Below are 17,581 nucleotides of genomic sequence, written 5' to 3'. Positions count from 1 at the left end.
ATATTTGAAAAAATTAATAACTGCATATATCTTCATAATTGCGCACACCTTATACTGTTTGTTGATATTCATTGAAATAAAATCGAAAAATTCCGTGGATTTTGAAAAAAGAAAAAATACACGAGCAGGATTCGAGCACCGTACCTGCAGAGCGGTAGTTGTGATACTTTACCGCTGCGTTACGCTGACTTGCTCGGATTATATGTATTGTTAAAAGCGCACAATGAACTTCAAAATCGATGTTCTCAAAAACCAAGGCCCGTCGCTAAAAAATCGGATGGCCAGGTACCCAGGGTAGGTGCCTCTACAACATATTTGAAACGCATCGAAATCAGTGATTTACAGTATGGAGGGTCCCCTTGTCAGACAAGGTGCTTTCTCATACTTACGACTGCCCATTTTCATAGCGGCTGGATTCCTGCCGCTCGCCCTGCTGTAATCACATGTGTTATCGTTTGAGAACGAGCGAGAGCGTCTAAAGACCGCGCGCAGGCACGCTGACACGCACGAAATACATTTCCAGAACGGCCTAATGCAGGAGAGGTATGCACCTCTGGTTAGGAGCGGCTGTAACTGGAAGGACTGCAGCCCACGTTAGCTTTTTCACTACCGCCTGAGTCAGCGGTCGCTGTCGCAATACGCCGAGTGCAGCAACACCCGTCAGTTGGAGAGCTGCTGATTACTGAGTCTTCACCAGAGCTGCTGAGGTAGACGCCCGATTACCGGTGACTGGACGCGCCGTATCGTCACGGGCTGCCACAGTGTCAGTGACACCACTAGTTGAAGCAGCAAAAGGGCTTAAGGAACGGCAAGGCAACATCTGTTTACCTCGCGCCTTTCGGCGGGTACTTCACCCGAAACACATAGCGAGGTGGCTAATGGCTCAAATGCTGGTCTCGTGTTTCCCAAAAACTGGTCCCAGAGGTCAGATGAACGCCCGAGAACGAATACATCGGGTATGGGTGTACACTCGCAAGCCTTTAAATACGGCACAGTAATTTTCGAGAACTTTTATCAGCAGTCTTGATAAAACATTTTAAAATACGAGGGGCGTTCATTAAGAAATACAACAGGTTTTTTTTTCTGAAAGCAGGTTGGCTTTATTCAAGATTCCAATACACCATATTATTAACCATTCTTCTGGCCACAAAGCCCCGTCATTCAACATAAGGCCGTGCGGTTCTAGGCGCTTGAGTCTGGAACCGCGAGACTGCTACGGTCGCAGGTTCGAATCCTGCCTCGGGCATGGATGTGTGTGATGTCCTTAGGTTAGTTAGGTGTAAGTAGTTCTAAGTTCTAGGGGACTGATGACCTCAGATGCTAAGTCCCATAGTGCTCAGAGCCATTTTTTTTTTCAATATAATCTCCGTTTAGTGCGACGGCCTTACGCCACCTCACTTGGATGGCCTGTATGCCAGGATGGTACTAGTCGACGTCGAAGCCAGCGTCTTCCTTCTTCAACAACCTCGCCATCATCCAGTACTGCTTCCCGCCGAGTGCATCACCCATTGGGCCAAACAGATGGAAGATGCAAGACCCGGGCTGTAGGCGGATGAGAAAGAACAGTCCATTGAAGTTTTGTGAGCTCCTCTCGGGTACGCAGATTTCTACATCTACATCTACATCCATACTCCGCAAGCCACCTCACGGTGTGTGGCGGAGGGTACTTAGAGTAACTTTATCGATTCTCCTTTCTATTCCAGTCTCGTATTGTTAGTGGAAAGAAAGATTGTCGGTATGCCTCTGTGTGGGCTCTAATCTCTCTGATTTTATACTCATGGTCTCTTCGCGAGATATACGTAGGAGGGAGCAATATACTCCTCGGTGAAGGTATATTCTCGAAACTTCAACAAAATCCCGTACCGAGCTACTGAGCGTCTCTCTTGCAGAGTCTTCCAGTGGAGTTTATCTATCATCTCCGTAACGCTTTCGCGATTACTAAATGATCCTGTAACGAAGTGCGCTGCTCTCTGTTGGATATTCTCTATCTCTTCTATGAACCTTATATGGTACGGATCCCACACCGGTGAGCAGTATTCAAGCAGTGGGCGAACAAGTGTACTGTAGCCTACTTCCTTTGTTTTCGGAATACATTTCCTTAGGATTCTTCCAATCTCAGTCTGGCATCTGCTGTACCGACGATTAATTTTATATAGTCATTCCATTTTAAATCACTCCTAATGGCCGGCCGAAGTGGCCGTGCGGTTAAAGGCGCTGCAGTCTGGAACCACAAGACCGCTACGGTCGCAGGTTCGAATCCTGCCTCGGGCATGGATGTTTGTGATGTCCTTAGGTTAGTTAGGTTTAACTAGTTCTAAGTTCTAGGGGACTAATGACCTCAGCAGTTGAGTCCCATAGTGCTCAGAGCCAACTCCTAATGCCTACTCCCAGATGATTTATGGAATTAACTGCTTCCAGTCTGACCTGCTATATTGTAGCTAAATGGTAAAGGATGTTTCTTTCTGTGTATTCGCAGCACATAACACTTGTCTACATTCAGATTCAATTGCCATTCCCTGCACCATGCGTCAATTCGTTGCAGATCCTCCTGCATTTCAGTACAATTTTCCATTGTTACAACCTCTCGATGTACTACAGGATCATCCGAAAAAAAGCCTCAGTGAACTTCCTATGTTATCCACAAGGTTATTTATATATATTGTGAATAACAACAGTCCTACGACACTCCCCTGGGGCACACCTGAAATCACTCTTACTTCGGAGGACTTCTCTCCATTGAGAATAACATGCTGCGTTCTGTTATCTAGGAACTCTTCAATCCAATCACACAATTGGTCTGATAGTCCATATGCTCTTACTTTGTTCATTAAACAACTGTGGGGAACTGTATCGAACGCCTTGCGAAAGTCAAGAAACACGGCATCTACCTGGGAACCGGTGTCTATGGCCCTCTGAGTCTCGTGGACGAATACCGCGAGCTGGGTTTCACACGATCGTCTTTTTCGAAACCCATGCTGATTCCTACAGAGTAGATTTCTAGTCTCCAGAAAAGTCATTATACTCGAACGTAATACGTGTTCCAAAATTCTACAACTGATCGACGTTAGAGATATAGGTCTATAGTTCTGCACATCTGTTCGACGTCCCTTCTTGAAAACGGGGATGACCTGTGCCCTTTTCGAATCCTTTGGAACGCTACGCTCTTCTAGAGACATACGGTACACCGCTGCAAGAGTGGTCTAGCGGTTCTGGGCGCGCAGTCCGCAACCGCGCGACTGCTACGGTCACAGGTTCGAGTCCTGTCTCGGGCGTGGATGTGTTTGGTGTCCTTAGGTTAGTTAGGTTTAGGTGGTTCTAAGTTCTAGGGGACTGATGACCACAGTAGTTAAGTCCCATAGTGCTCAGAGGCATTTGAACCATTTTTGAACCGCTGCAAGAAGGGGGACAAGTTCCTTCGCGAACTCTGTGTAAAATCGAACTGGTATCCCATCAGGTCCAGCGGCCTTTCCTCTTTTGAGTGATTTTGCTGTCCTATCCCTTTGTCATCTATTTCGATATCTACCATTTTGTCATCTGTGCGACAATCTAGAGAAGGAACTACAATGCAGTCTTCCTCTGTGAAACAGAGGCCTTGCGTTACCATGGAGAAGGAGAAGTTTGTTTGCATTTCTCTGGCGGCGAACATGCTGAAGTCGTTCCGGCATCGCAGGAATCACAGCTGTTTGTGCGGCCGGGCGGTTCGCGGGAGATCGGAGAAGTTTGCGCGACCATGTTCCAATGACGACAGACGCCTCGCCCAACGACACACCGTGCTTTTGTTTATGGCCAAGTCTCCGTAGGCATTCTACAAGCGCCCCTAGAATATCTCCGATGTTCTGGTTTTCGCCAAAAGAAAATCAATGACAGCTCTTCGCTTGGAACGGTCCGCCGTTACAGACGCCATGTTGAAGGCTGTATATAGCGTCGCCGCCTATCGGAACTTACTAAAACTATAGGGAATATTCAACCATGTCCCAAACAAATCCCGGATCTTTTTCAGCGGAAGTTGGCCGGGAGGAAAACGTGTTGCATTACTTACTGAGAGTCCCTCGTAGAATTAAAAACCGTCTTGACCGCAGTAGTACATTTGTTGTCAATCGTAATTGCAAATGACGTTCGTTGATCCATGATACCTCTTTCTTCACCGCCATCGCCTGCTACCATGGTGTAATATGACCCGTAGATGGTCACATTTTGACCGAAACCGGTTACCATTGCCAGTAAATATTTCATTGCGGTAAAGACTGTTTTCAGTTCAATTTTAATATTAAATACGAGACATTAACTCTGTAGCTCAAGCCTCAAGCACAACAAAGACGGTAGTTAATAATGTATTTTTGATACACATTTATAAAGCGTTTACATAACACTAGACGCAGACGTATGGAAGTAAGGAAGGAAGATTAGAGTTAAAGATCGAATATGAGTATGAAAATTGTGTTCACCAATTTCTCTTTTTCAGAAATGCTTCTCACGCTATTGCCAAACTGCATTTTATTTTTCTGTCTACTTCAGCCATCGTCACTTATTTTGCTGCACAAATAACAAAAAAGCATCTACAACTTTCAGTTTCTCATTTGCTACTCTAATTCCCTCAGTATCGTCCATTTTAATTCGACTACATTCCACTATCTTTCTTTTACTTTTATGATATTCATCTCACATCCTCCTTTCAAGACACTATCCATGACGTTAAACTGATTTTACAAGTCTTTTGCAGTCCCTGATAGAATTGCAATGTCATCGGCAAACCTCAAAGTTTTTATTTCTTCTCGCTGTCTCTCAATTTATCTTTTAGAAGAAAGCACACTCTGTTTAATAATAACCACAGAACCAGATATTTACAACACTCGGAACCATGACAAAGTTTAAAGCAAACTTTACTCACGAATAACATACCTAGGGGCACTCGGACCCATGGCAAAGTTTAAAGCAAACTTAAATCACGGTTAACATACCAACGGGCTCACACGTGATTCTGAAAGACTGGTAATACTGCAATACGCGCAATGAGAGCACCAATAAGCCCTTCTATATTGCTAAAGCGTTACACTTTTCCAAGCGTGAGTGAAACTACCCTCGCCTGCTCCCTGCCTTTGTCTCTTCAGCAGCAAAGCTTTGGGCATTCCGGGAATCCCCACTGCACAGTGGAGATCCGTAGCGGAACCCAGAGTGCTGTATTGCTCCGCTCTCTGGTAGCAGCTTGTTTTCGTTTGTCGGGTCTCCATTCTGAGAAACGTTGTTTCGCTTTTCGTGTCTGAGCCAATATCACCGAGTAGCTCTCGAGAAGTTGTCTGTCTCCGAACCCGTAGGTGCACACTTCAACATGAGTTTCCTACTGGGAACACACTCCCCATGCAGTCGACATAGTAAATAAGCATGTCCGCTGCAATGAAACAACTGAAAAATTTGAAAGCAAATAAATCACCAGGCCGGATGGAATCCAAATTCGTACAAGGAGACTCTACGGCATCGGCCCCTTACCTAGCTTGCTTTCATCGTGAATCGCTCGCCCAGCAAAAAGTCCCAAGAAACCGTAAAAAAACTCAGGTGACTCCAGTATATACGAGTAAGAAGGGCAAAAGAACGGACCCGCGAAATTTCAGACCAACAGCTCTAACTTGGATTTGCTGCAGCATCCTTGAACATAATCTCGGTTCGAATATAATAAATTTTCTTGAGACCGAGAAGCTTACGTCCACGAATCAGCTTGGTTTTAGAAAGCATCTCACATGATACACTGCGGACTATGGATGAAGGGCAACACTCAGATTTCATACTTCTAGGTTTCCGGAAAACATCTGACAGGGTGCCCCATTGCAGGCTTAACGAAGGTACGAGCATAAGAAATAAGTTCACAGATATGTGAATGATTCGAGGACTTCTTTAGTAATGTAACCTCCCCACAAAATTTTTTGAAGGACAAAAATTTGAATGACAATGAAAATCGTGCTAAGTGTAACCTCTCCAGAGGAATTTGAAAGGACAATACTTAAATGTTAACGAGAATAGAACCTAGTGTAACCTCCCAGCAAATAATGTATGTCAATGACAATAAATGTGAGAACTAGCAATCTGAGCCATGTGTAAGCTCCCCACAAAAATGAAAGTCAATTCAATAAAAATGAAATCTCAGTGACAATAAAAACGCAAATAGACCGAAATGTCGATCTTAGGCCCTGTTCTTACCTCAGTAAAATTGCATCTGCTCTTATTTTTCGCCATAGCTTGAAGGAAATGCATCGCAAAAATTCTTTGAACTTAAGTAAATTTTTTCTTTAAGGAAATGCATGGGAAACTTTCTTTCAATAAAATGTTTGTTTTGTTAAAATGCTTGGTTTGAAAACAAAATTATTATTGGGGCGATTCTTGAACAAATTAATTACACTTAAGATGCATACCATTATCAGATGAGCGCAATGCTGCTTCATTACCTTATTTAAAAAAATATACCTCGACCTGAAACTTGACCAGAGGCCCATGTCGACGCCCGCCGACTCCTCACACACAACTCCGACTGTCTCTCGCGCGCAACTAGCACTGACTGAGTGCTACTAGCAACTGCTACTACTGACTCCCTACATGCAACTGCCCTCTCGCGCGGTCAAGCGCAGACTAGCAACGATAAATAACTCTCTGGTCAGAGATTCTGTCATGCCTCGCCATCGCTGCTACAGAACATACGTGTTTCAGTAGTAGAACGCTGTATGTTTTCCTCGATGGCGAATGTTCATCAGAGACAAGGGTATCGTCAGGAGTGCCACAGGGAAGTGTGATAGGACCTCTGTTGTTCTCTGTATACATAAATGATTTGGCGGTCAGGGTGGGCAGCAGTGTGCGGTCGTTTGTTGATGATGCCGCGGTGTACGGCAAGGTGTCGACGTTGAGTAACTGTAGCAAGGTACAAGACGACTTAGACAAAATTTCTAGTTGGTGTGATGAATGGCAGCTAGCTCTGAATGTGGAAAAACGTCAGTTAATGCGCATGAGCAGGAAGAACAAACCTGTAATGTTCGGTTACAGTATTACTTGTGTCCTGTATGACACAGTCAAGTCGTTTAAATATATGGGCGTAGCTTTGCAAAGCTATGTGAAATGAAAGGAGCATGTGAGAACTGTGGTAGGGAAGGCGGGTGACAGACTTCGGTTTATTTGGAGAATTTAAAAAAATTAATGGCTCTCCTGTAGAGGAGAACACATATAGGACGCTGCTGCGACCTATTCTTGAGTACTGCACGAATGTCTGGGATCCGTACCAGGTCGGATTGAAGAAACACATCGAACCAATTCAGATGCGGGCTGCTAGATTTGTTACCGATAATTTCGAACAACACGAAAGTGTTACGGAGATGCTTCGGGAACTCAAATAGGAGGGAGGTCGACGTTCTTTTCGAGAAACATTGTTGAGAAAACGCGGAGAAGAGGAATTTGGTGATGACTGCCGAATGATTCTACTGCCACCAGCATACATTGCCCGTAAGGACCACGAAGATAAGATTCGATAAATTAGAGCTCATACGGAGGTATATAGACAATCGTTTTTCCCTTATTCCATTTGCGAGTGAAACAGGAAAGGAAACGAATAGTAGTGGTACAGGATATCCTCCGCCACGCACCGTACGGTGTAGATGTCACCCGCGTCCGTGGAGGAATCCCTCCACCGTTCCACAATGTTTTCTCCGGCACACCCACTTTACAGGTGTTATCCATCGACAGAATCGAGTAGGGTTTATAGGAATGTTCGTCACAAATTCCTGCCGCTATACTTCAGATCCAATTGGTTGGATGTTATCTAAGGGGTGGTTACCACTGCACAGAAGTTAACACATCAGTTGAACATCAGACCCCCCTCTGTAGAAAGTGTCAGTTACAGGATAAACCTCGGACATAGATTCATTTGTTCAGATAAAAATGCAATTTGGTCGTGGACGAGGAAGAAATTGTCTTTAATTACCAGAACGAGCCCTGGCACCAGAGGGATTAGAACGCTTCTGCGGAGTGACATTTCTACAGAGTGAAACTTCTATTGAGCCCTGGGCGCTTGCTGGGATATGCGGCTTTTCGCAGGTACAGGCACACTAAGACGCCGAGCAGTGTAGCACAGCGTGATGTAGTCGACGAAACGTGTTCAGGCGGAGAGAGGTAAATGAATGTAATGGCATGTCATTTGGCTGTGTCTCCGCTCAACGATTATTCATACACTACTGGCCATTAAAATTGCTACATCAAGAAGAAATGCAGGTGATAAACGGGTATTCATTGGACAAATATATTATACTAGAACTGACATGTGATTACATTCTCATGCAATTTGGGTGCATAGAACCTGAGAAATCAGTACCCAGAACAACCACCTATGGCCATAATAACGGCCTTGATACGCGTGGGCATTGAGTCAAACAGAGATTGGATGGCGTGTACAGGTACAGCTTCCCATGCAGCTTCAACACGATACCACAGTTAATCAAGAGTAGTCACTGGCGTATTGTGACGAGCCAGTTGCTCGGCCACCATTGACCAGATGTTTTCAATTTGTGACAGATCTAGAGAATGTGCTGACCAGGGCAGCAGTCGAACATTTTCTGTATCCAGAAAGGCCCGTACAGCACCTGCAACATGCAGCCGTGCATTATCCTGCTGAAATGTAGGGTTTCACAGGGATCGAATGAAGGGTAAAGCCACGGGTCGTAACACATTTGAAATGTAACGTCCACTGTTCAAAGTGCCGTCAATGCGAACAAGAGGTGACCCAGACGTGTAACCAATTGCACCCCTTACCATCACGCCGGGTGATACGCCAGTATGGCGATGACGAATACACGCTTCCAAAGTGCGTTCACCGCGATGTCCCCAAACACGGATGCGACCATCATGATGCTGTAAACAGAACCTGGATTCATCCGAAAAAATGACGTTTTGCCATTTGTGCACCCAGGTTCGTCGTTGAGTACACCATCGCAGGCGCTCCTGTCTGTGATGCGGCGTCAAGGGTAACCGCAGCCATGGTCTCTGAGCTGATAGTCCATGCTGCTGCAAACGTCGTCGAACTGTTCGTGCAGATGGTTGTTGTCTCGCAGACGTACCCATTTGTTGCCTCAGGGATCGAGACGTTGCTGCACGATCCGTTACAGCCATCCGAATAAGATTCCTGTCATCTCGACTGCTAGTGATACGAGGCCGTTGGGATCCAGCACGGCGTTCCGTATTACCCTCCTGAACACACCGATTCCATATTCGACCAACGCGAGCAGCAATGTCGCGATACGGTAAACCGCAATCGCAATAGGCTACAATCCGACCTTTATCAGAATCAGAAACGTGATGATACGCATTTCTTCTCCTTACACGAGGCATCACAACGTTTCACCAGGCAACGCTGGTCAACTGCTGTTTGTGTATGAGAAATCGGTTGGAACCTTTCCTCATGTTAGCACGTTGTAGGTGTCGCCACCGGCGCCAACCTTGTGTGAATGCTCTAAAAAGCTAATCATTTGCATATCACAGCATCTTCTTCCTGTCGGTTAAATTTCGCGTCTGTAGCACGTCATCTTCGTGGTGTAGCAATTTTAATGGCCAATAGTGTATATGGATCTGGTGGGAGATTTCACCCGAAGCTATGCAGCCCACATAACATAAGTGTCATGCGTTTCTTTCTTCAAGACAATTTTCAGTCGCATTCTGGAGGGACAATGAAGACGCTCCTGCAGCGTTTCGATGGTAAGTGTTAGATCACCCACAATACAGCCCTCAATTGGATCCCTCCGTTGTTCATCTCTGCTCACATGAACCGCTTGCTACCACGACAACATTTTGGCACAAACAACGAAAGGCAGACCAGCGTAGAGAATTGGCGGGAAGCACAGGCGGCTTCTTTCTGTGACGAGGGTACTGCAAAGTTTGTAGAACGCCACGACAGGTGTCTGAGTCGGAGCAACGACTATTTAGAGAGGTAGCTGGAAAGTGTGACTAACTGTTGCGAACAAAAATTTTTTGATTTTCACTGTGGTTTTCATTTCACGACCGATGGGACCTTACTTTCCGAACAGCCCTCATACTATGCGCCAGTTAATAAAAGCGTGTGTAACAACACCACTTCGTTATCCTGATATGGCATTTTTCATACTTTACATTATGTTAATTATGACACATGTTTCATACGAGGTATTAAACGTAGTATGGAATATAAAAACGAGAAACAGTCACGACAGAGAGAAAATTAAAAGAAGTAAAAATACGTAAAGGTTTTTTTTAAGTTACCGCTACGTCACAAACTTTGTCAACTATTGTATTACTTATTTATTTAGCACATGTTTCGAGATAATACCTCATCTTCAGGCTAAATGGCATTCCAAAAACAGCGTTACAATGAGGCCATACCGATGTTACATAGTCTTTTCGTAATTGCTCTGGTCATCTTTTTTCTTCTGGCGTGGCAGTCTCGTTGTGGGTCACTGGGGTGCCTCCATTTACGTTGATTTTGTAATTAAAAAAAAAAAAAACTTTACGTAATTCTTGAGACAGTCGCGGTCGAAAAATAGTCAAAAAGTAAAAATATGCAGCTTACCTTTATTTGTGAGGAGCAGAAAAGTAATGATAAATTGCAGGCAGATTGATTCAGGAGACTAAGCTGGTAGAACAAAACTAATTTATTTATTCGTATGGCTAGGGCCCCCGACGGGCAGACCGTTCGCCGGGTGCCGGTCATTCAATTTGACGTCACTTCGGCGATCTGCAGTCGATGAGGACGATAGGATGATGATGAGAACAACACAACACCCAGTCCCTGGGCGGAGAAAATTCCCCGACCCAGCCGGGAATCGAACCGGGCCCAGAGGATTGACAATCCGTCACGCAGACCATTCAGCTACCAGGGGCGTACAACAAAACTAATGAAGAGAGGAGAAAAAATGAACGGCGTCATTCTTTGGGAAACGAAAAGAGGGAGAAACTGAGACAAGAAGTATACCTGGAAGAAGAAGCGAGCATTTATTTCACTGTTTGACAGGGAGAAGTGGACACACTTGTTAATTTATGAGAGGACAAGTTCTGAAGTTAACAAGAGATAATACTTCAACTTTTTTGAATGCTACAGGGTATTCAGCTACCGGCATGCTTAGAGCGCTGGGTAACTTGTTCCACAGGCGGACAGTAACAATGGGAAATGAGTTTGAAAATGTTTTTGTTTTATGGATAAGTACAATTACGGTACTTGTCAAGTCAGGTCTTATGTTTCAGTTATGATGATATGAGAGGTACTTTATCTGTGACGCAATGTACTGGGGTAAGTGCAATATGAGGAGCTGATGAAATAAATATTGAATATGTTAGCCCAGTTACATATCTGGCCACAGTGATTCTAACAAGACCCTTGAAGTACTGGCATGGTTTAACAGACAAAATCAGACGTAACGCACAAATACGTACTTGGTTGTAAACACCTAGAATTTTCATTACTCGTAACTTGTTGAATTACACTGCAGCAGTAGAAGTCGGGTCCTACTGTCCAGCGCAGCGTCTTTTGCTAATAATGACAACGTTCTAGGTCAAAGGTTCGAACCTCGCCACTAGTTAGAACTTCAGTGAAAATAATCAGCAATAGAGGTCAAAGATTTCCGGTATAATTATTTCACCCTCAGTCTGCCAATGGTGTTTCCATAGAGGGCGGTAAATAGACAGAGGTTTAGGGCACGAACTTCCCCTTGGGACGGGAAACTACCCCTAAAAGGCAAAAGAATCAACGTTGATCAACGGCAAGAAGATGTCCAAGCAATGGAAACTACTGCATTAAAGACACATAATGTGTCTCTCCATCATCACTTATTTTGCTCCCCAAATAGCTTAACTCATTTACTACTTTAAGCGTCTCATTTCCTAATCTAACTCCCTCAGCATCACCCGACTTAATTCGACTACATTCCATGATCCTCGTTTTGCTTTTGTTGATGTTCATCTTATATCCTCCTTTCAAGACACTGTCCATTCCGTTCAACTGCTCTTCCAAGTTCTTTGCTGTCTCTGACAGAATTACAATGTCATCGGCGAACCTCAAAGTTTTTATTTCTTCTCCATGGATTTTAATACCTACTCCGAATTTTTCTTTTGTTTCCTTTACTGCTTGCTCAATATACAGATTGAATAACATCGGGGAGAGGCAACAACCCTGTCTCACTCCCTTCCCAACCACTGCTTCCCTTTCATGCCCCTCGACTCTTACAACTGCCATCTGGTTTCTGTACAAATTGTAAATAGCCTTTCGCTTCCTGTATTTTACCCCTGCCACCTTTAGAATTTGAAAGAGAGTATTCCAGTCAACATTGTCTAAAGCTTTCTCTAAGTCTACAAATGCTAGAAATGTAGGTTTGCCTTTCCTTAATCTTTCTTCTAAGATAAGGCGTAAGGTCAGTATTGCCTCACGTGTTAAAACATTTCTACGGAATCCAAACTGATCTTCCCCGAGGTCAACTTCTACCAGTTTTTCCATTCGTCTATAAAGAATTGGCGTTAGTATTTTGCAGCTGTGACTTATTAAACTGATAGTTCAGTAATTTTCACATCTGTCAACACCTGCTTTCTTTGGGATTGGAATTATTATATTCTTCTCGAAGTCTGAGGGTTGCGATAGTAACAATATATATTTTAAACAGTCAGCGGCGACTATGATGTCTTTTAAGAAAAAGTAGATGTAGATTGTCAAAAGTTTTCTCTAAGTCCACAAATGCTAAAAACATAGGTTTGCCTTTCCTTAATCTTTCTTCTAATGTAAGTCGTTGGGTCAATATTGCCTCGCATGTTCCAACGCTTCTACGAAATCCAAACTGGTCATGATACATTTGTAATTATAATACGCGTAATTGGATGATGACCTAGCCGCGCCACTTGCTGATGGTACCTCTTCCCAGGTACAACAGGAGGATGTATATCAATTTCAAATGGATAAATAGTGCACTCGACAGAAAGAAATGGAAGAGGCTCTTAGAGAAGCGTTTGGTCGATGAGGCCGTTGTCACATGCAAAGTATAGTAAGACTCCAGCACGATGATTCGTGCCCTCAGCACAGGGGAAAGTGCGTGGCGTCCCGGGATGTGACTATTGTGACGTTGACTATGTCCCGTATGAATGGACCTGCACGGAGAAGGGGCGCTTTGGATACAGAGGTGGTGAGTTTCCCGCCTACCCGCGCGGGCGCGTCAGGTGTGCTTCGGTGGCGGCGCCGGCCGTTATACCTGCGGCTGGCCTCGACTCACGGCTGCCGCCCCGCCGGTGGCGCGCTCTGTGGAAGGCCGGCTGGCCGAGGCGGTGCCTGGTTGCCTGGTTAGTTAGTTGTTACCTTGCCGGCTCGCGAGGCAGCGGCAGCGGCGGCGGCGGTGGCGGCGGCGGCGGCGTGAGGACCGGCACACCTGCTAACATCGTGGCGCGGGCAACCATGCGCAGGTAAATTACCAGACCGGCTCTCCCTGCAGAGCGCCGCTCCACCATTCAGGTGCGGGCTCCGTGACAGAGCGCGCGTCTGCTGGCTTTCTTTGTCCCGCGGCGAGTCAACTTCTTTTTCTAGCGGTAGCTGCGTGTTGCTTGCCGGTTCACCTGTACAGCCGTCCTCTTCCAAACATTGTAAAGTGCATGGCAGAGGGAACTTTGCAGAACTCCTTCGTATTAGTGCGTCACCATGGTACATTCGCGGGAAAAATGCTTGAATGTCAGGTTGCGCTCTCTCTGGGGTTACCACTTCTAACCTGGACCTCGTCGGGACGCTCTGAGAAGGGGTTATAGAAATAAAGTAAAAGAATACTTAATATAATTCCTTTTTATTTATAGCACTGTTTCACGGAACTTGTTGCGGCAGAGGAAGTTGGTACACTAAATTTTTCGGAACATTTCATCTTTCTTAGCAAGTCTTTTTTAGAGTGAAATTTTCACTCTACAGCGGAGTGTGCGCTGATATGAAACTTCATGGCAGATTAAAACTGTGTGCCGGACCGAGACTCGAAGTCGGGACCTTTGCCTTTCTCGGGCAAGTAATCTACCAACTGAGCTACCCAAGCACGACTCACGCCCCGTCCTCACAGCTTTAATTCCGCCAGTACCTCGTCTCCTACCTACAAAACTTCGCAGAAGCTTTCCTACGAACCTTGCAGAACTAGCACTCCTGGTAGAGCACTTGCCCGCGAAAGGCAAAGGTCCCGAGTTCGAGTCTCGGTCTGGCACACAGTTTTAATGTACCAGGAAGTTTCAAGTCTCTTTTTCCCCATTTACGTATTTGTGAAACTATGTAATTCAGATTGTAGTTAAACGGGCACTGTAAGAGTGATTCCACAGTTCCTGACAGCAGTCGATTTCTTTCTTCAGACCACTGGGCCGACATCAGCGAAAATATTCTTTCCACAGTGGCACTGTATGCGGGAATAGAAAATACTCGCATAATTTTAGCAGTTGGAAATCGGGACAAAACTGGGTCTTTTCGGGGTGTCGGGACTAGAAAGTCCATAATAGTGACGGTCCCGATGTATCGGGGCGGATGGCGACCCTAGCTATGTAATTAATCTTCGCGGTCCCTGCAAGGGTAATAGGCAGGCGGCTGAACATTGCAGACAGCCTTTGTCTGCCGTTTCAGCTCATACATTTTCCTGAGGGGCACTCCTCAGTCAGACAAATCTCTGTCTATATTTACATCTGCATGATTACTCTGCAGTTCACAATTAAGTGCCTCACAGAGGGTTCATCGAACTACCTTCAGACTATTACTCTACCGTTTCACTTTCAAACAAAGCGCGGGAAAAACGAACACTTAAATATTTTCATGTGAGCTCTGATTTATTTTGTATATTGTGGTGCCGGCCGCTGTTGCAGAGCGGTTCTCGGCGCTTCAGTCCGGAACCGCGCTGCTACTACGGTCGCAGGTTCGAATCCTGCCTCGGGCATGGATGTGTGTGATGTCTTTAGGTTAGTCAGGTTTAAATAGTTCTAACTCTAGGGGACTGATGACCTCAGATGTTAAGTCCCATAGAACTTAGAGCCATCTGAAGCATTTTCTATGTTGGTGGGCGCCAATAAAATATTTTCACACTCTGAGGACAAAGTTGGTGATTGAAATTTCACGAGAAACTCCCGCCGTAGCAAAAAACGCCTTTGTTGTAGTGACTCTCGCCAGTTAACTTATCATATCCGTGGTAGTCTCTCCCATATTTCGCGATGATATAATAAGAGCTGCCCTTTTTTTAATTTTTTCGATGTCCTCCGTCAGTCCTATCTGATGCGGATCGCAAACAAAGCAGCAATACTCCAGAAGAGAACGGAAAAGCACAGTGGTATTTTCTAACTGTTCTGCCAATAAATCGCAGACTTTGTTCGATTTTCCCACAGCGTTATCTATGCCATCGTTCCAAGTTAAATTATTCGTAATTGTAATCCCTAAATATTTTGTTGAATTCACGGCCTTTGGATTTGTGTGATTTATCGTGTAATCGAAATCTGGGGAATTTCTTTTAGTACTTCTGTGGATGACTCCGTACTTTTAAATATTTAGAATCAGTTTGCGCTGTTCGCACCATACAGGCACCTTGTCTAAACGATTTTGCAATTGGTTTCGATCATCTGATGACTTTATAAGGCGGTAAATCACAGTGTCATCTGCAAACAATCTAAGAGGGCTGCGCAGATTGTCTCCTAAATAGTTTATGTAGACCAGGACCAGGAGAGAGCCTGTAACACTTTATTGCTGAACGCTAGATATTACCTCCGTTTTACTCGATAACCTTCCGTCAGTTACTACGAAATGTGGTCTTTCTGTCAGGAAATCACGAATTAAATCGCACAACTGAGGCGATACTTCGTAGGTACGCCACACACTTGAACGTTATTTCAGGCTAGTTCGTACAAGCGTTTTGCAACCTATCTCCTATGTAGACCGTATTTTCGCTGCACTCAACCAGAGAGCCAAAGGGCGGCACGTGCTTGACTGAGCCTATGTGATCATTCCATTTCAAATCTCTACAAATTGTTAATCCAGATAGTTGCATAAGTTGATTCCTGTTGTGATTCATTAGTATTGTATTAACAGAATACTAGAGTTTTTCGTTTTGTGGAGTATGTAATTTTACATTTCATTAAATTTAAAACAACTTACCAATCTTTGCATTTTTCAAATCTTATCACATTGTGGATATTTGCAAATTTTTTTCAGATAGTATTTCATTACAGACAGGTGAATGATGCGTGAGAAGTTTGAGGTTATTGGTTCAAATGGCTCTGAGCACTATGGGACTTAACTTCTCAGGTCATCAGTCCCCTAGAACTTAGAACTAATTAAACCTACCTAACCTAAGGACATCACACACATCCATGCCCGAGGCAGGATTCGAACCTGCGACCAACGCGGTCGCGCGGTTCCAGACTGTAGCGCCTAGAACGGCTCGCCCACTCTGGCCGGCTTTGAGGTTATTAACATTGTCTGTTAGGTCATTAATTCACATGAACAGCGAGGGTGCGGACACATTTTCCTGGGGCTAATCTTAACTCATTCCTACATCTGTTGTTGACTCTCTAACCAAGATAACATGACGGTTGGGCCGATGTGATCATCCCATTTCATAGGCTCACAAATTGTTACATCCAGGTATTTGTATAAGTTAAGTGGCTTCCGTGGTGAATCATTAATATTGCAGTCATAGGATACGACGTTTTGGCCTTTTCTCAAAGTGCACAATTTTACGTTTCGAACTTTAAAGTAAGTCGTCGTTTTCTGCCATACTTCGAAATGTAACCAAGATCTCATGGGGTACTGGTGCTGTGTTTCTCCCTAATAACCCCTGCAACTCCCTATCGCTTGGTAAGATTTTTATTACTCTTGCTTCGAGGATGATCTGCGGGCAATACTCAATCCCAGTTGCCGCCGCAGTTTGGAACCCGCGATGAATTCAAGGCCTGCTGTCCTGTGACTGACGGATGAGCTTCTTCATATATCGATATCTACATTATTGGACTTTTTGTAAAGTGCTCGGTAGAGTGTACCTTTCACTTCAAGGCACAAGGTGTTATAGGAGTAATTATGAACGCGCCGGAAGGAAGCTCTTTCACGAAAGGAACGAGGAAAGAATGAGTGATTACATACTTCTGTGAAACCCGTTATTAGTCCACGCGCACTCTCCATTGCGATAAACATATTTCCGCTGGTAAAGGACATTCGTAGATTCCACTCTGAAAACTGTTGATGAATCCCATGCATCTTTTTTGAAGCGCCTCCAGGTCTTGCTTTAATCCGGAAAGCTAGGGTTCCCAAATAGAAATCTAGTTACAACGAATTTGTTACAAATCTCAAACCAGTAAATAGTCGGATAAAAGTTTTCTAAACTACCTCTGCGGATTCTTCCTATTAATATCGATCTTGTATCTATCTTCCCCAAAACTAGATATCGCACCGAACTGATACATAAATATTTGACGCTTATGACTGGTTACACTGTCAGATCGTCGACTGTATTGTAAAACAATATCTGAACTTTTTTTCTAATGTTCGAATTACGCATTTTTTATTGATCCTTAGTGTCCGATTGTTCCATGTTCAAGCCCCCCTTACTACTGAAGTAAT

The 17,581-nt window shown here is 44.5% G+C and overlaps 1 protein-coding gene across 2 annotated transcripts in view; it reads left to right on the top strand.

Annotated features, from left to right (window-relative positions):
* The window catches only part of LOC124776851, a 230,150-nt gene that overhangs the window by 147,412 nt on the left and 65,157 nt on the right, over positions 1–17,581 (top strand). Inside the window, exon 1 of one of the 2 annotated variants that reach the window (XR_007015662.1) lies at positions 13,262–13,431. The exons of the other annotated variant lie outside the window; for it this stretch is intronic. The gene's annotated coding sequence lies outside the window, so the exon portion shown is untranslated. Of the gene's footprint in view, positions 1–13,261; positions 13,432–17,581 lie in introns of those variants that run through there. 2 annotated transcript variants of the gene reach the window in all.

The sequence above is a fragment of the Schistocerca piceifrons genome, chromosome 2 (genome assembly GCF_021461385.2).
Source record: "Schistocerca piceifrons isolate TAMUIC-IGC-003096 chromosome 2, iqSchPice1.1, whole genome shotgun sequence".
Lineage (NCBI taxonomy): Eukaryota > Metazoa > Arthropoda > Insecta > Orthoptera > Acrididae > Schistocerca > Schistocerca piceifrons.
The sequence above is the reverse complement of the archived record's forward strand: the minus strand, read 5'-3'. Positions and strand labels throughout refer to the sequence as shown.